Source organism: Ictalurus punctatus, chromosome 21 (assembly GCF_001660625.3).
Source record: "Ictalurus punctatus breed USDA103 chromosome 21, Coco_2.0, whole genome shotgun sequence".
Lineage (NCBI taxonomy): Eukaryota > Metazoa > Chordata > Actinopteri > Siluriformes > Ictaluridae > Ictalurus > Ictalurus punctatus.
This window is the reverse complement of record NC_030436.2, coordinates 13,958,241-13,975,383: the sequence shown is the minus strand read 5'-3', so window position 1 is coordinate 13,975,383 and position 17,143 is coordinate 13,958,241.

Sequence of the window (17,143 nt, the reverse complement as noted above, 5' to 3'; positions counted from 1 at the left end):
GCCACAGATCCTCAGCTGAGGCGCTCAGTGGATCTGGCAGCTTATACACAATTTCGCTCAAGCCTGCATCCCTTGCGTACTTTTTGTGTTGTCAGACATTACGCATTTAAGTCTCTTTTGTGTTGGTTTGCCGCCACACTCTGTCACTGTCAATGTCACTGGGGGAGCGAAACTGGAAAGGAAAAAAAAAGGAAGAGGAAAGAAGTAACAGAGATCAATCACATAATCCAGCATCAGTTATTCTAATCAATATCTATTTAATATTAAACATGAAAGATGTTAGGATATACATTCAAAACAGCATACACACACAAAGCTTCTTGTTTTGCTTAATGAGTCCTCATCCTTGTCATTTATCACCCTTCCATCATTATAACATCCTTGCTTTGTCCTCCCCAGGATTTGGCCTGACCTCAGACCCTGCCGCCGGCTCTTTGGAATTCTGTACATAGTATGTCTGTGGCCTTGCTTGACCTCTTGGTGCTTGGTGCTCCCATTAGCCGTGATGCTGGGAAACATATATGAATAAGGAGGGTCAGAGAGTCGCCCATGGTTAAACGAAAAGATGGAGTGCCTACAGCCTTTTAGCAGTGTGTCCACAATGTGGGAATTCACATAGTAGAAGGGGTGACACACACCTGTAGAGGAGATGGGAGTGCAATGTCTACTGAATGAAGTGTCCACAAAACATGCATGAAGGAGAACTTTCCTCTAGAACAGAGTTCATGAGCTGGTCCAAATGCAGATGCAGTTTGAGCAAACACAATGTACTGTAGCAGAACTGATTCGTCGTAGTCTTCAAACTTAGCTCCGTGACTCCAGTTTTTAAACACGAACCATTACCGCTTTTGTAACAGACCCTTTGTTGTGGCCAATCACATGCATTTACATGTAAATTATTTAGCTGAAAGGGAGGAGCTTCACAGACCAGTCTCTCCAGGATTTTGCGGTTTTGCAATCGCAGAAATAAATGCGAAATCAAGTAAACTCCGCAATTTTCAAAGGAGCCTGCATTTTTTTTTTTTTATGATCGCAGATTTTCTAAATCAAGCAAAATCAAGCATTTTCGGCAGCAACAATCACAAAAACCTCCACGAAATCCTGTACGGACTGACAGACTTTCATAGATGTTTTTGAAATTTCATTGAACCTCTCAGGACTGATCAGTTAAGTGTTTCATTTTGCTTTAAATATACAAAAACAGAATGTTGAAGATGAATGGACAAAATAAATATGCGTTTAATGTATTCTTTGCTTCCAAGTTCAAAGTGGTAGGAAAAACATAACTGAAAACATAACCATGTATTTACAGACAAAAGCTAATCACTAATGTTGAAGCATTAATTAGTAACTGTTGTCACCAGTCAGTCATGTTAGTTTCTTATCAGGACTATCACAAACATTTATTGAATAGTCCTACATGACAGGGTGGTCCAGTGATTTTCTCACAGACATCCTTGAGTACCTTAATGCTTTTATACAGTAGTACAGCAACAAAAACCATATAATATAACAAATCCAATGTCTAATCAAATATTTAATTTATTATTAAGAATATTCACTGTAAACTGTTCTTAAAATATGCTATGATATGTAGTCTGTTAACAGTAAACATTGGTTGCTAAGCAACACAATGGACAAAGATTAGGCTATTCTATGGATTTATGTGTAACAATTTATTGATTTAAATCATGGTAAATTAATACAGAATTCTGAGACACTCTCATGTGTTCATATATTGAGGATTTTACAATGGCTTTGAATGTGGCTTGGCCAATCAGCCACTTTCAGAACCGAAACTATCTTTAAGTTTTCCAAGCTCTGCTTTCAGTGTCACATCTTTCCAGATAGAGCTCTGGCATGGTCTTTGGAATGTCAACGGATGACAATTCACAATGTTTTGGCCTGATTGATCAAGGCCCTCTCTTTGGCGGCTTACAAGTAGCTCTCCTGTAGCTGCCAGACCATGTCACATCAGCGTGGCATGCTGACAGGTAGGTAAGATCAGGTTGATTTAAAAAAAAAAAAAAAAGAAAGAAAAAAGAAAAGGAAAAGAAATCCTCCTAGGTTGGCAGGATATGTTGGCAGGTTACACAGGAAGAAGGAGGCTAGTCTAGATCTAAAAGTAAACCAAACCAACACAACAGCACAAATCCACTTCTTCAATCTCTTCTGACCTTCTCCACTTGCTCCCTTGTTTCCTCCCAACAAACTCTGTGATTGTGTTTGTTGTTGCCTTGCTCCCAGGATTAATTTTAAAGCCAGAGGAAAGGGGCAGAAAAAAAAATATAACTGTCATGATAGTCGACAGGCAGTGATTAAGGTTTTAACTGATCATCCTTTCCCTGACAGCTAACCAGCTATTATCTTAAAAAGAATCAAACGAATGTTCAAAGCCCTCGCCAGGCATGGAACATGAAAGGAGATGTCAGCCCCTGGCAGCTGACAAGCCAGGGGGAGAACTGGAGAGTGCAAGGAAGAGACAGAGAAAGAGGGAGGGTGGGAGCAATAGTGAGTCAAGAGGAGAGAGAGAGAGAGAGAGAGAGAGAGAGAGAGAGAGGAATGAAAGAAAAAGATGGACAGCGACAGAAAAGGGGAAGAGATCTTCATTTTCATTCTACTGCAGGGAGTTTTGACAAACTGCTCTCCGAGCCCAGATGCTCATGTGTTACAACAGCATGACACAATGGAGGTCTCTGTTTGTTTACGTGGGAACTGGAGTGGAAATATGGAAGGAAAAAAAGACACGCAACAAAAGGCGACGATAAAGGTCACAGCTTCTTTTCGTGAAGCAGACTGAACTTCCTGCGCGTGTGTGTGTGTGTGTGTGTGTGTGTGTGTGTGTGTGTGTGTGTGTGTGTAGTGTCATCCACACATTTCAGTCCACTATGAAGGACTGTTTTTATTTCATATCAAGCGATGATTTCCAGTTTTTAACTCTGTTTCACTCTTTTCATTTCGGTTGTGAATAACGTCTTATTGAATAAGTCTTAACAGTGATTCGTTTCTCAGTCCAGGACTAAACCGTCTGCTATAATAAAACAAATTCTGCTCTCCAGGTTTATGGCATGTTGCATTGATATGCCGAGATGTCAGGGATCAGATCGAATATCCCTGGATTTTTGTGTTGAGCCACTTTGTAAAAGAGGCACAGCAACTACTCGTGTTTCTCCACTGGAGTCTGAGCAGTCTGCTCATTTTTTAAAGTTCTATCCCATTCACTGTGGCAAAACCAATTCAACTATTCAATTAGAGGTGCCTCAGTTATCAACTTTTTTCTTCCTCATACCTGTTACATGTGATTGATATTCTGTTCTACCGATTTTACATGTAAAATTTATACACTTTAGCCCTACGGGATTAGTTTTCAGTTTTTAGTTGTAAAGTAGAGATGCACCGATACTAAATTTCTCAGCCGATACGATAACCTATTATTCAGAGTGATATCGGCCGATACCGATAGTTCTGCCTTTTATGCCTTCTTTTAAATTAGTAATAATTAATTCCATGATTCTGAAGGAAATGCAAATAAAAACTTTATTCTGTCCATTTTACCAAGATGTTTCACAGTAACTGGTCTCATAAACAGAAAACACATTACTCTAATTAACATTAACACATGAACTCAATTCTGAAGATTAAAGTAAGATTTCTTAACTTATTGAATGTTATTCATTCATATTAACATTGACTGAATTCTTAAAAAAACCTGTTAGTCTCACATTCACTCACCTCAAACAAAAGCATTTCAACTTCACCACTGAACATCAAACTGGTAATATATAAAATCAACTTTGCAAAAAACCATGCCGATACAAATCAAGCCTGCTTGTGAAGTAAAAACAGCTACACTGAAGTATTATTGCATGCCAAAGAAAAGAAACAAACTACCCCAGAATGATTGTGTATTGTGCATTTACTACTAGTCAATAAAAGTCACAACACTTTTTAGAAAAAAATTACTTTCCTTAATCCGATCAAAAATATGCAACTTGCTGCTTAGGCTCGTTATAACTGTTAACCCTATTTAAAAGCGTGCATTTCTCTAAGCTATAAAGCTGGCAAACAATTGTGAGGAGACAACAAGTCAAGTGCGCAGCGCTCTAACTGCTTTTAGTGCATGTACAGATTGATTACACCACCACACTTAAAATACAAGGGCATACAAAACTCATATAAAAGTTCTGTTTGTATATGCACTCATTTGTTTCTAACCTAATTGACGTCGATGTATGAAGTTTCCTCCATTTTTAGAAGTGGCTAATAATGTACCGCGAGTTACAGCGCCAAACCTGAGGGAAATGAGCCCTTTGTGTGAGCCATGGTCCACTGATACTAATGCAATTTACAGAGGGATTCAGAAAGAGACCAGTGTGCTATTTGTAGGAGGGACCAATCTAGACAGCATTAAATATGGAAAATAGATCATTAGAAGTTGTGAAAAGAGGAGGGGATTAGTTAGTGACCTTTTGTTCCTCAAAACCCAGTTTGTAAACTTGTAAAAAACAAAACAAAAAAAACTTCCTTTTCATTTCGGAACTTACAGATCTGTGTATTGCTTATGCATGATCATCGTTTAGCATTTCGCAGCAATGCTAATTATTTTAACCACTATATATCACGCATTATAACGGACATTCCAGCTCTCACTAATGGCATTTTAGCATACATATACACACAGAACTTTCATTCAGTTGAAGTTTAAAAAAAAATAATTTCTGTAATTGGGTCTTGTTCCTTTTAGTCTTTCTTTCATGCATAATTGCATATTTCATTCAGAGAGTACAGATGGCCAATATACTTCCCAGCAGCATGTAATAGCAAGCTGTACAAACCTGTGAACAGCTTCTTAAGTGATTGTCAGCTTCTATATCTACCACCATAATGACTGCTGGTCAAGTTTAAATTCAGTGTAAAAATGATTGGTCCCCTTAAGTTTTTTATGTAACCCAGCACAATACATCCTTGTATCTTTGAGCCCAATCAGATCTAAACGTTATCACTTTTATCACGGTTTTTGAAATGCTTTGTCATTACTCAAAAGCCATTTAGAGTGAGAGACATCAATGTAAAAATACTGGCCTCTAATGTAGGTGCCATTAAGAGAGCAATGAAAAGACATGAGATACTGTGTGCTCTGTAATAGTCTGGTTAAGTACTTTGCTGTGCTACACATTGAATGCTCTGTGTCCTTTGCTTCAGAGTTTAACCTTGTTAAAAGACAGCCATTATGAGTCACCTGTACAGAAGCACATGATTTTTTTTTTGCCTTTGTCCTATTTGTTTCTTTAAAGACATTTTATATATATATATATATATATATATATATATATATATATATATATATATATATATATATATATATATATATATATATATATATATATATATACTCTATTTTCCTCACTCCATAATCTCATTGGAACACGAGAATGCAGTGACCATTCCCCTGGTGAGCAATTTTTAATGTTTTTTAGTGCCAGGAGACCAGCTAGTGTCCCTGTACCCGTGCCGTCAAGATTAAGGGCTAATAATGGAGACTAGTCCACCAGACTCCTTAGAGTCCAACAATCTGAGAGTCAGCGACCCACTTAGGCACCAAACACCCCCAAACCCTATTAGCCCCATTCACTGGAAAACTGCACTGTATCTTAGGCAATAACCCCAGCACTATCGAACAGGATTAAAAGATTATTTATTACCCTTTTAATTATAAAGTTGTGGTCAAAATGAGCGGGACACAAATTATGGTGCCATAATCATATTGTATACGGCGCTTTCAGAGACCTTGACCATGTCGCACCACAGGGCTTATTTGATCACCATGCGTGCGAGCTGATTGGCCACATTACCGTAGGCTGTATCTGAGTTTGAATTTCTCATCTCCTGAATTTGCATTTTAATTGCATCTGTGTTTGGTCCAATTTTAATTTTGACATGTCTTGGCACATGTCATGCTTTTGAACAAACACTGGCGGTATCCGTATGCACAGCGCAGGCCAAATGATGCATCACGTATTGTCACTAATGCTGAGCACTTAGAAGAACTGAGGCAATGCTGATTGCATGGTAATGATAACTGATCAGACCTTATTTGATTATGTGGGTAACTGAATGCAATGCATTATGTTGGATTTAAAAAGCATTTGATATCCTTAGGGGTCTCACAGGTTTTAATTATTGGTCACCCTTCCAGAGTTTGACTGAAAATACAATGGTGGAGGAAATAGTACAAAACAGACTGACGGGCACAAGTACTGGTGAAAAACTATTAGAGAAATTACGTTATTATTATTATTATTATTATTATTATTATTATTATTTAAATATGTCTACAGTTGACACAACCAATTCGAAAAAGTACTATATCTGAGCAATGCATTTTTTTAAAACAATTCTTGTTCACCAAGTGAACACCACCTCCTTTAACAACAGTATATATAGAAAGGTAACATGACCTAGCTAGCTAGCTCATGCTAATGTTTCTAGTTACATAGTTCGCTATCTAGCAGAGATACCCTTTACACATTACTCTGAATGTTACTTCAAGACTAAGCAGCACACAATTCAGTGACCAATACATTTAATTACACACATCTTACAATTAATTACACACATAATTCAATATGCACATCTTAAGTTCAATACAGAGCTTTTGTACTCTTGCTAGTCCCTCAGCTAGCCAACAGCTTACCTGTATGTTTCTGCTGGTGGTAAGTTGAGCTGTGAAATGCCGACATCTCTATGGGTTTCGGCTTGGAAAAATCGCAGATCATTATCAGATTTGGATGTGTATGATGCATTTCAGACTAAAGATGTTTGATAAATTGGGACAGGGATGTTCATTTGTCTCCCCTGTTTCAGACATTGCTGCTGCTGACTAGCATTTGATGCCTGATGTGTAGACAGGCAAGCTTGAAATTGAATTATTCAAAATAAGCATATAATGTATTTTAATTGGCTTACAGTCTTATAGGTTTAAATGCATTATTTCTTTTACTCTGTAGCGGTGATCAAAAATAAACGCAGCAAATTGAAATATATATATATATATATATATATATATATATATATATATATATATATATATATATATATATATTTAAATAATTACTGTTTAAAACTACTATGGTTTACTTATACTGACAAAAATACAGCTACACTGAACTATGGTATTCAAGTACTTTGTGACTTTCCACCCTTGAATATAAATAACTTAGTCCCCCTAAAAACCAAACTACTAGTGCGTAGTATTAACACTCAGTTGCAGTAATGTGGCTCACAATTAAATCGCTATAATCGAATGCTCAGTGAAAAAAATAAGCCTTGAGCAACTCAAACAAGAACAACACCCCCCTCATTCATCACCATTTGTTTTCCTCCATTGCTTCCTCCAATTGATTGACAAGTGCACTGTCGGGGTAAAGGCTCCGAATGACTTTGCGTACATGTTACGGATTATAAATTATGCTACAGGCTAATCCCCCATAGGGAAACTCTACCTCTTCATTCAGCTCTATTACTCAGTAATGGATGTCTGATTTGAGAGTTAGACACTCTGCCCGTCAGGCTGAAGGTGATATAGCGCTTTGCTGCAAGACATGGAAGGGGGGGATAGGGTTCTCCGGTCATAACTCAGCTGCAATTTGATCAACGGTATATAAATCTTGCTTCCTGTAAGATGTGCTCCAGCCCCTCAGCCTGTCTGTGCTTGCCTACATACAGGTAGACGAGGAAAGCGGACACCGCGTCCTTTCACGATCTCAAACTTCCTGACACTGTTTGATGTATTGATATTGTATGGTTACTGTCACTGCTGTAAAGTGTATAGTCTTATCCAGATAGCCCTGGGGAGGAGGGTCATGTCTGAATACAGGGGAATTTCATATTCATTTTGATTTGTTGACAAACCGCTGCATTTATAAAAGAAATTGTTTTTTGCCGTTAATCAAATAAAAAAAACAACCTCAAAACAAACAGACAAACATTTATGTTCTACTACCGCATTGAGCAGCCCACAGTGTTTGTGGGAATAAGGCCTTTTGAGAGGGGGGGTCTTATTTTTCTCTTCACAGAGAAATAATGTAAATCAAACTATTTGATGGAGCATTGCTGTTTGAAAATGTTTCACAAAGCTGTTTTCAAGATGGGAAACACTTATTCATTATTTGTGTACTGCAGTTTTATAGCCTGGGAAGCTCAAGGGCAATCTTTCTGACCTTGAAAAGACAACATATACTGTTTAGTTCTCCCTCATTTGAACGATGAAAAAAATATTATTTTTTTTTAAATAGGATAAAAAAAAAGTTTACTTAAGAAATCAATCCAAACTTCTTGATGCTTAAATTATAACATTTCATGATTGGCCTTCTGTCAAGTTATTTTTTTCCCCCTCAGTTATTTGCTTTTTGCTCAAGATTGTTCAGAAGTGTTTATGGAAAAATCCTGTTGTGTGATATAAGATAAAGAAAACTCATTTTCTAATAATAATAATAATAAAAAAGCTATTAAGGAACAGTGAACCAAGACTTATCTAAGAGAAAGCTTCAAAGCCTGATGAACACACGGTGCCTGATACACTAACACTGAGGGGCTGAAATACAGTTTCAAAGGTATAAACAATAATACTAATGCTCTGGTCTTTTTGATTCAATCAATGATTCAAACTAACTGTTATTTTCTTAACAGTGTACTCATGTTTTCGAATTACTTTTAGAATTTTATGACTGCTAATTAGAGTGCCCTCCACTAATATTGGCACCCTTGGTAAATATGAGCAAAGAAGGCTGTAAAAAATTGTCGTTATTGTTTAATCTTTTGATTATTTGTTCAAAAAAATTCACAAAATGCTCTGCTCTCATGGATATCAAGCAACTGTAAACACAACACAGGTTTATAAAAACAAATATCTTTGTTAAATATAGTTGTGCAACGATTATTGGTAACCCTATGAATTTATTTTATAAAATATATTTGAAGTATATTCCCATTTATATATATATAAATATATATATATATATATATATATATATATATATATATATATATATATATATATATATATATATATATATATATATATAATTTAGTATAGCTTAATGACTAGGAACAGGAAATTGTTCAAGCATTATTTCCTGTTTCACAGGGGTATAAACACAGGCTAAATTCCCGTTGTCATTCATAACAATGGGTAAGCCCAAGGAATATAGCTGTGATGTGTGGCAAAAGGTTGTTGCACTACACAAAATGGGAAGTGGCTACAAGAAAATAGCACAAGCATTGATAATGCCCATTTCCTCCATCAGGGCAATTAATTAAGAAGTTCCAGTCAACTGGAAATCAACCTGGAATTGGATGTGTATCTATATCGTCTCAACACATTGTGAAGAGGATGGTTCGAGTGGCCAAAAAGTCTCCAAGGATCACAGCTGGAGAATTGCAGAAGTTCGTTGCATCTTGGGGTCAGAAAGTCTCCAAGACTACAATCTGAAGACACCTACATCACCACAAGTTGTTTGGAACGATTTCAAGAAAAAAGCTTCTACTCTCATCTAAAACTAACTCAAGCTTCTTCAGTTTGCCAGACACTACTGGAACTTCAAATGGAGTCGGGTTCTATGGTCACATGAAACCAAAATAGAGTTTTTGGTAATGAACACCAGAGGTGGTTTTGGCACACACAGAGAGGTAGCCATATGGAAAAGTACCTCATGCCCACGGTTAAATATGGTGGTGGCTCTTTAATGTTTTGGGGCTGTTTTTCTGCCAGAGGACCTGGACATTTTGTTAGGATACATGGCATCATGGACTCTATCAAATATCAACAGTTATTAATTGAAAACCTGACTGCTTCTGCCAGAAATCTTAAAATGGGGTGTGGTTGGATCTTCCAGCAGGACAATGATCCAAAACATCCATCAAAATCAACACAAAAATGGTTTACTGACCACAAAATCAAGGTCCTGTCATGGCCATCCCAGTCCCCTGACTTGAAACCCATAGAAAACCTGTGGGGTGAACTAAAGAGGAGAGTCCTCCAGTGTGGACCTCGAAGTTTGAAGGATCTGGAGAGATTCTTTATAGAAGATTGGTCTCAGATCTCTTGCCATGTATTCTCCAACCTCATCAGGTATTATAGGAGAAGACTCAGAGCTGTTATCTTGGCAAAGGGAGGTAGCACAAGGTATTGACTAAAAGGGAAAACCTATATTTTTTTGCAGTTGTTTGAAATGCGTGAGAACAGAGTATTTTTGTGATTTTTTTTTTTAACAAAAGATCTAAAAGTTAAACAATAAAGACCATTTTTCACAGTCTTCTTTGCTCATATTTACCAAGGGTGCTGATATTAGTGGAGGGCACTGTAAATACTATGGATTAAATTCCTTTTGTCCAACCCAAAGAAAGCTGTCTTACTTGTAACTGTCAGACTCCACAGGCAGGCAGCATTTGGCCTGTTGATCCCTGCTTGGTTTTACATGTTGCTCTTTGAATGGTATTAGTGTTATTGACTGTCAAACCTCTGTGTCTATAAAAAGAAATGATAAAAGCTGCTTTTCCATTCACATGTATATATGTATCAACAAAAATATAGTCGTTCCCCCCTCATGCTTATTTTATTTACTTATTTCTTTTTAAAAGCCACTTTTGTCCATGTATCTTATTTGTTAAGAAAATGATCCTCTTTCAATTGATGAAAATCTTGATGTCAATAGATTCTGACACTCATTTCTTTTCCACTGCAAAAATATTTTAGCAAATGAAAATATGGGCACATTTCAAGCTTGTAATCAATAACTAAGAGCAGCATGATGGGGCAGCAGGTTTTGTTTGCTGCACCACTGCTCCAGGGTCCTCCAGGTGTGATTGTGTTTGCCCTGTAACGGGTTGGCACCCCATGCAGTGTGTCCCCTGCCTTGTGCCTCGAGTTCATTGGGATAGACTCCAGGCTCCTCCATGACTCTGACTAGGGGTACAGAAAATGGATAGATGGATATGTGTGTGTATGTTGCTCTGCAATTCACTGGCATCCCATCCAGTGTTTCCACCTCATGTTTGGTTTTTCCAGGATAGGCTCTAGGTTCACCGCCATTCTGAAAAGGAAAAGCACTTAATGTACTGAACATGAATGACTAATATTTAGAAACTGGCTTAGTATTTTTATTTTTGTTTCACAATAATCTCATAATAAGTAATCTTAGATAAATCTGCCTATGTTTAAATTGTTTGCCCTTGGTAAGATATATTTTTTTTTGCACTGTGTGACTGTAAATGTGACTGAATTCTGGCAGCAGTATACGTTTTGGAGGTTTACAGTCTTTCACATGAAGAAGAGCGGTGACATAGATCGTCTCCATTCCTAATCACCTCATATGTTTCCTTAATGATGCATGTAGGAGCAATCCCCAGTTTCCCAAGCAGCTGAGCTCAGCCAGCGCTAGCTCGTGCATGACATTTATAGTCAGTTGCAAATCGAAGTGTGCAGTTGGTTTCCCTCTGTTTCCCCCAATAAGCAGGCGAATATGCATGCCTCCAAACCCTGAAATTAATTGCTTTTCAGTTGTGTGCATGATATCTTCTTTAAGTAGGTCTACATGCTGTAATCAATCAGAAGGCAAATTGACTTAGAAAGGCATGATTATGTTGTTCTGAGTGCACAGATTTTAGTTTTTGAGTTGCCAGAGTGAATTAATGCAAAGTTTTTCTCAGTTTCTTTATTTGCTCGATTTGTTTTGATTCATTTGTTTAAAAGAGAATTTCAGAGTCATGTGCTATTTTGTGTTTGAAACATAGTTAAAAGTATTGGACACATCAAGCATTTATCAGAATGTTCAACAGAAAATTGGTAATGCTTAAGCTCCACCCACTTGGCACAATCACTAAATGTCATATATCCCTGGAAAGCGCCCTGTCCCATGATATACTGTATATCTCGATTTTTGTGCAGTTAAGATACACATGCCAACTTCCATTATAAACCTTATGAAACCCACTAGAATTGAAACACATTGCATTTTTAAAACAGTTTTATAACATTGTATTTTTTTTTTTTTAATTTCCCCTAAAAAAACCAAAAAAAAAACAACCCAAACAACTCACTTTCTAGATTACCTGCATTCATGAAAAGTAACATTTTTATTTCTATTCCTAATTATAAGGATAAGGGTGTTACACTTGAATTTCCCAAAAATGTTAATTATTGGTTTATTTATTGTTGTACTGCAAGTATTGTTTATTCTATTTACATTTATATGGAAATTGGCACATTTTTTTTTTATTAATAGTGCTATATAATAACTATATACAGTATATATATATATATATATATATATATATATATATATATATATATATATATATATATATATATATATATATATGTAAATGTCTTGTTCTTAGCATTGTAAAAGAACATACAAGAACATTTTATTTTATTTTTTTTGTTTTATTAAGATTTTTATTGATTTATTTTATTTTATTTTATTCTGTTTTTAATTGTGTAATAGGGAACATGTACACAGGGGTTAGACAGACCAAGAAGAGGAGAAACAAACAAAACAAAAAATGGAGTCAGTATACAATAATTTGAGGTAAAGAAGCATCAAGATAGGACACAATTTCATCAAGGGTTGCACATTCATTGCTAAATTAATTTTAAAAAATTTCTGTAATAAAATTATTTCAGGGCTGATTGTTATTAGGAGGTATCAGTTTTTATTGGTTTTATTAAGTATGTAGATTTATGCATATTTAATTAGACAATCCATAGATAATTGTTTTTCATAGATAATTGAATTTTTTTCTGCATTTTTTTTTTGAAAATGTTCAAATACAAAGAATACTGTAGCTGCAAGAATATCAGCAATCAGGTGTCTTCCAGAAAAGTGTTGGCCAAAAGGAGCAAAATTGGCTGTGCTCAAACCAATTTGGGGAGAAAATGAGATGAAAAAAAGAATATCAGCAATCATCCTATTACCCTATTCACTAAAAATTCCCTATTCTTGATTCATCTAAATTGCCAAGACAATTTTACATTGTTAGAACCAGTTCAAACACAATAGTAAATAGTAATAAATAGTAATAAATAAATAAAATAAAGATTACCTTCAACCAACCTCTGATCACACTGACCAACATGTGATTCTCATCCTGACACTGAAAAGGGGTAGATAATTTCAGCTATATTAACCTCACAATCACACTGCAGCCGAGGTACACACACACAAACACACCACTGTTTATTAGCTTAAATTAAAACTTGACTAGATGTTTAACCTGAATAGTTCCCAACTCATATGCCCTTCCCTCTTTGTATTGCTATTATTATTGTGACCTTAATAAGTGCCAGATGGCTAATATTAGATACAATCTGGTGAAATAGTAGTGTTTATGTAATTCTGTGTTCCTAGGCAGTTGTTTCCAATTACAATGTTTAAAAGTTTTAATTGAATTAAATAGGTGATCTCAACATGTTATGGGATGGTGCAGGAAAACAAGACAAGCCGGACCATATGTTCCATAGCATAGTACACAACTTGATGCCTGTGCTCATGCCTATGTTGATTAAACATCTGTAAATACATTGACACACATATGGATGATGATATGGAATCAGGCTGAAAGGATATGAGAACTTCACAGTAACAGTACAACTCAATATCATACTGGATATGTCATGGTATATGGTTACCATTTCACATTTTCAAAGAAGATGATATACACAGCAGTGCAAATATTTAAAAAAAAAAAAAAAAATTATCTAAAGAAACAGAAATACGCATGTATATATAGGGGGTCCAAAAGTCTGAGCACACTAGTGAAAATGCTTCTATATTGCATTCTTTACTAATTTAATACAATGATTTTCATTGCAAATAATATTATTTTAACAACTTGAGTGAAAAGTAAAATCTTTTTAATATTTCCATGAACTTCAGAGTTTCTTAGTATTTGGTATTTCCCATTTTTGCTTTAAGGACAGTGTGCACTCGAGCTGGCATGGACTCCACATGTACGTACAAAACCTCATGACCTAGAAATAGTGCAGAATTTTGAGTATGAAATATTTAAGCTATTGAACATTTACATTCTTTGTTTTAATTTTTTTTAATCTAAAACCTTCTGTTGATTTTAAATGAAACAACAACCACAACAACAACAACAACAACAACAAAATCCCAGATTTTCAGTGTCATCTCACTTGGACCCCCAAAACTAGATACAGTATGCTTGCTAGGCTACGCTGTGAAATATATTTTAGCATATTTCACGGAACATGTTGATACTGTAGAATGCTGTGAAAATGTATTTGCTGATTTCTTCTGTTTTTGTGAATATCTCATACTAAATTGTTTTAGAAATGAAAACAAAGTCTAAGATAAAATAAAGGCAACCTGAGTAAACACAAAATACAGTTTTTAAATGATAATGTTATTTATTGACGCAAAAACATTAGCCAATACCAACTCGGCCTGTGTGAAAATGTATTTGCACCCATAGTTACTAATTCCCCAAATCTATGAAACTCCATTCATAATTGGGTTCAGCTGTATTAGATACAACCAGACCTAATTACTACAAACTAATTACTAATTACTGTTCAATCAAATCAACACTTAAATAGAACTTTTTCAGCATCATAAAGTTGGTTAAAATATCTTACCCAATAACACACTGAGAAATTTGAAAGAAATTCCAGAAATGATGAGGAAGAAGGTGATTGAAATGGATCAGTTTGGGAAGGGTTGCAAAGCTATTTCAAGGGCTCTGAGACTCCAAAAGAACCACAGTGAACCTCAGAACAATAGTGAACCTTCCCAGAAGTGTCTGACCTTCCAAATTTCCTCCAAGATCACAGTGACGACTCATCCAGCAAGTAACAAAAGACCCAAGTCTTGTCTTCAACCACCCCAAAAGAACCCACGTCACACCCCTCTTCATCTCCCTCCACTGGCTTCCTGTAGCCGCCCGTATCAAATTCAAGGCCTTGATGCTCATGTACAAGATCTTGTTAGGAACAGCACCCTCCTACCTCAACTCTCTCCTGAAGGCTTACGTTCCCTCACACAATCTGCGATCGATTAGCGACCGATGCTTAGTAGTACCTACTCAGCGTGGCTCAAGGTCCCTTTCCAGAACCTTCACACTAACTGTCCCTCAGTGGTGGAATGAACTTCCAACTTCAATCAGGACCGCGGAATCTCTCACCATCTTCAAAAAACAGCTAAAGACCCATCTCTTCCGTGAACATGTAACCAACTCATAAAAATAAATAAATAAATAAATAAATTGCACTTACACCCTACTCTGTGCACTTTGCTTCTTCTAGAACTCAATTAATAGATCTTGTATGGTAGCATTACTTGTATTGTTCTCTGCTTGATATATCGCTTTGCTTGTATTTTCTCATTTGTAAGTCGCTTTGGATAAAAGCGTCTGCTAAATTAATAAATGTAAATGTAAATGTACCCAAGGACAATATCAAAGGATCTACAGGCCTCTCTTGCATCAATAAAGGACACTGTTCATGACTCCACTGTCAGAAAGACACTGGGCAAAAATGGTATCCATGGAAGAGTGGCGATGCAAAAACCACTTCTAACCCAGAAGAACATTAAGGCTTGACTAAATTTTGCCAAAGCACACATTGATGATCCTCAAACCTTTTGGGTGAATATTTTGTGGACTGATGAGTCGAAAGTGGAACTATTTGGAAGACAGACTGACATAAACCAAACACAGAATTCCACAAAAAGATCATACTTATGGTCAGGCATGGTGGTGGAAGTGTGATAGTGTGGGGATGCTTTGCTGTTTCAGGGCCTAGTCAACTTGCAATAATTGAGGGAAACATGAATTCTGCTCTCTACCAGAAAATCCTAAAGGAGAATATCTGGTCTTCAGTCCGTAAACTCAACTGGGTTATGCAGCAAGACAATGATCCAAAGTATAGGGGTAAGTCCTAGTCCTAGAAATAAGTGAAAGACTGATCTTCAGTTATCAGAAGCATTTGGTTGCAGTTATTGCTGCTAAACATGGCACAACCAGATTTTAAGTTTAAGGGGGCAATTAGTTTTCCACATTGGTGATAGGTGTTGGATAACTTTTTTTTGCTTCAATAAAATAAATAAATTTTAAAAAACTATATTGTGTCTTTACTCAGGTTGCCTTTATTTTATTTCGCATTTCGTTTGAAGATCTAAAAGTATTTAGTATGAGATACAGTATACACAAATACAGAAGAAATCAAGAAGGAATGAATACTTTTTCGCAGCACTGTATACTGATCATAGTATTTTTGTAACTATGCAAGGAATAAAACATGACTGTGCATGCTGTTATAGGAAAATAATAAAAGAGTGGTGGTATGAATTGTCACTGTTAACACATCGAGTTTCTTCTTAGCGTGCATCCTGTAGTGTTTGATTTTTGCAATTACAATTTTTTATTTATCAAATAATGAAACGTTGTACTTTTTATCCATTAATAGTTACATTTCCACAAAACAAGTTAGTTCTTTACACGATAGCAGCTATAAAACGTCGTTCCCTAACTAGCCTTTAACTTTTTTCTTTCTCTTGAAGTTAATAAATACAGCTTGTCATGTTACAGAGGAATTGTACAGCACAAAATCTTCTGTCCCATAGACTCCCCAATGGACACAATGTTAATGATGCAACTATTTGATTTCCTTAAGTGTTCATATCCATGTGTAAGATATACTCTATATTTTATCATTTTGATTTTTATTCTCTGGAAAATGAATAACCGAGTATTCATTCATGACTGAATATTTGAAACTGATCTACTCATTTCCATCAAAAAGTTTCCTGATCTTTAAAATAATTTCTAGATCTTAGTGTATTTTTATCAAAGTTTTATAGTACTATTGTCATGTATTGTAAATAATGTCTGTCCACTGGAGGGACATGTTTACAAATTCTAGCACACAAGCATTATTGGAAACAGGCTAAAAGTTTTTTTTTTAATTAAAAAAAATAAAGTTTTTATCACAGTGGAGTAAAAAAAAATTCCTCTGAAATTGTTTCTAACTGTAATTTCCTGCCCCCCCCACCTTATTTTGTAGTTTGTACAGTCTTTTTAATGGAGTATGAACTATGGCGTTGTCTTCTGCATATTTGCACAA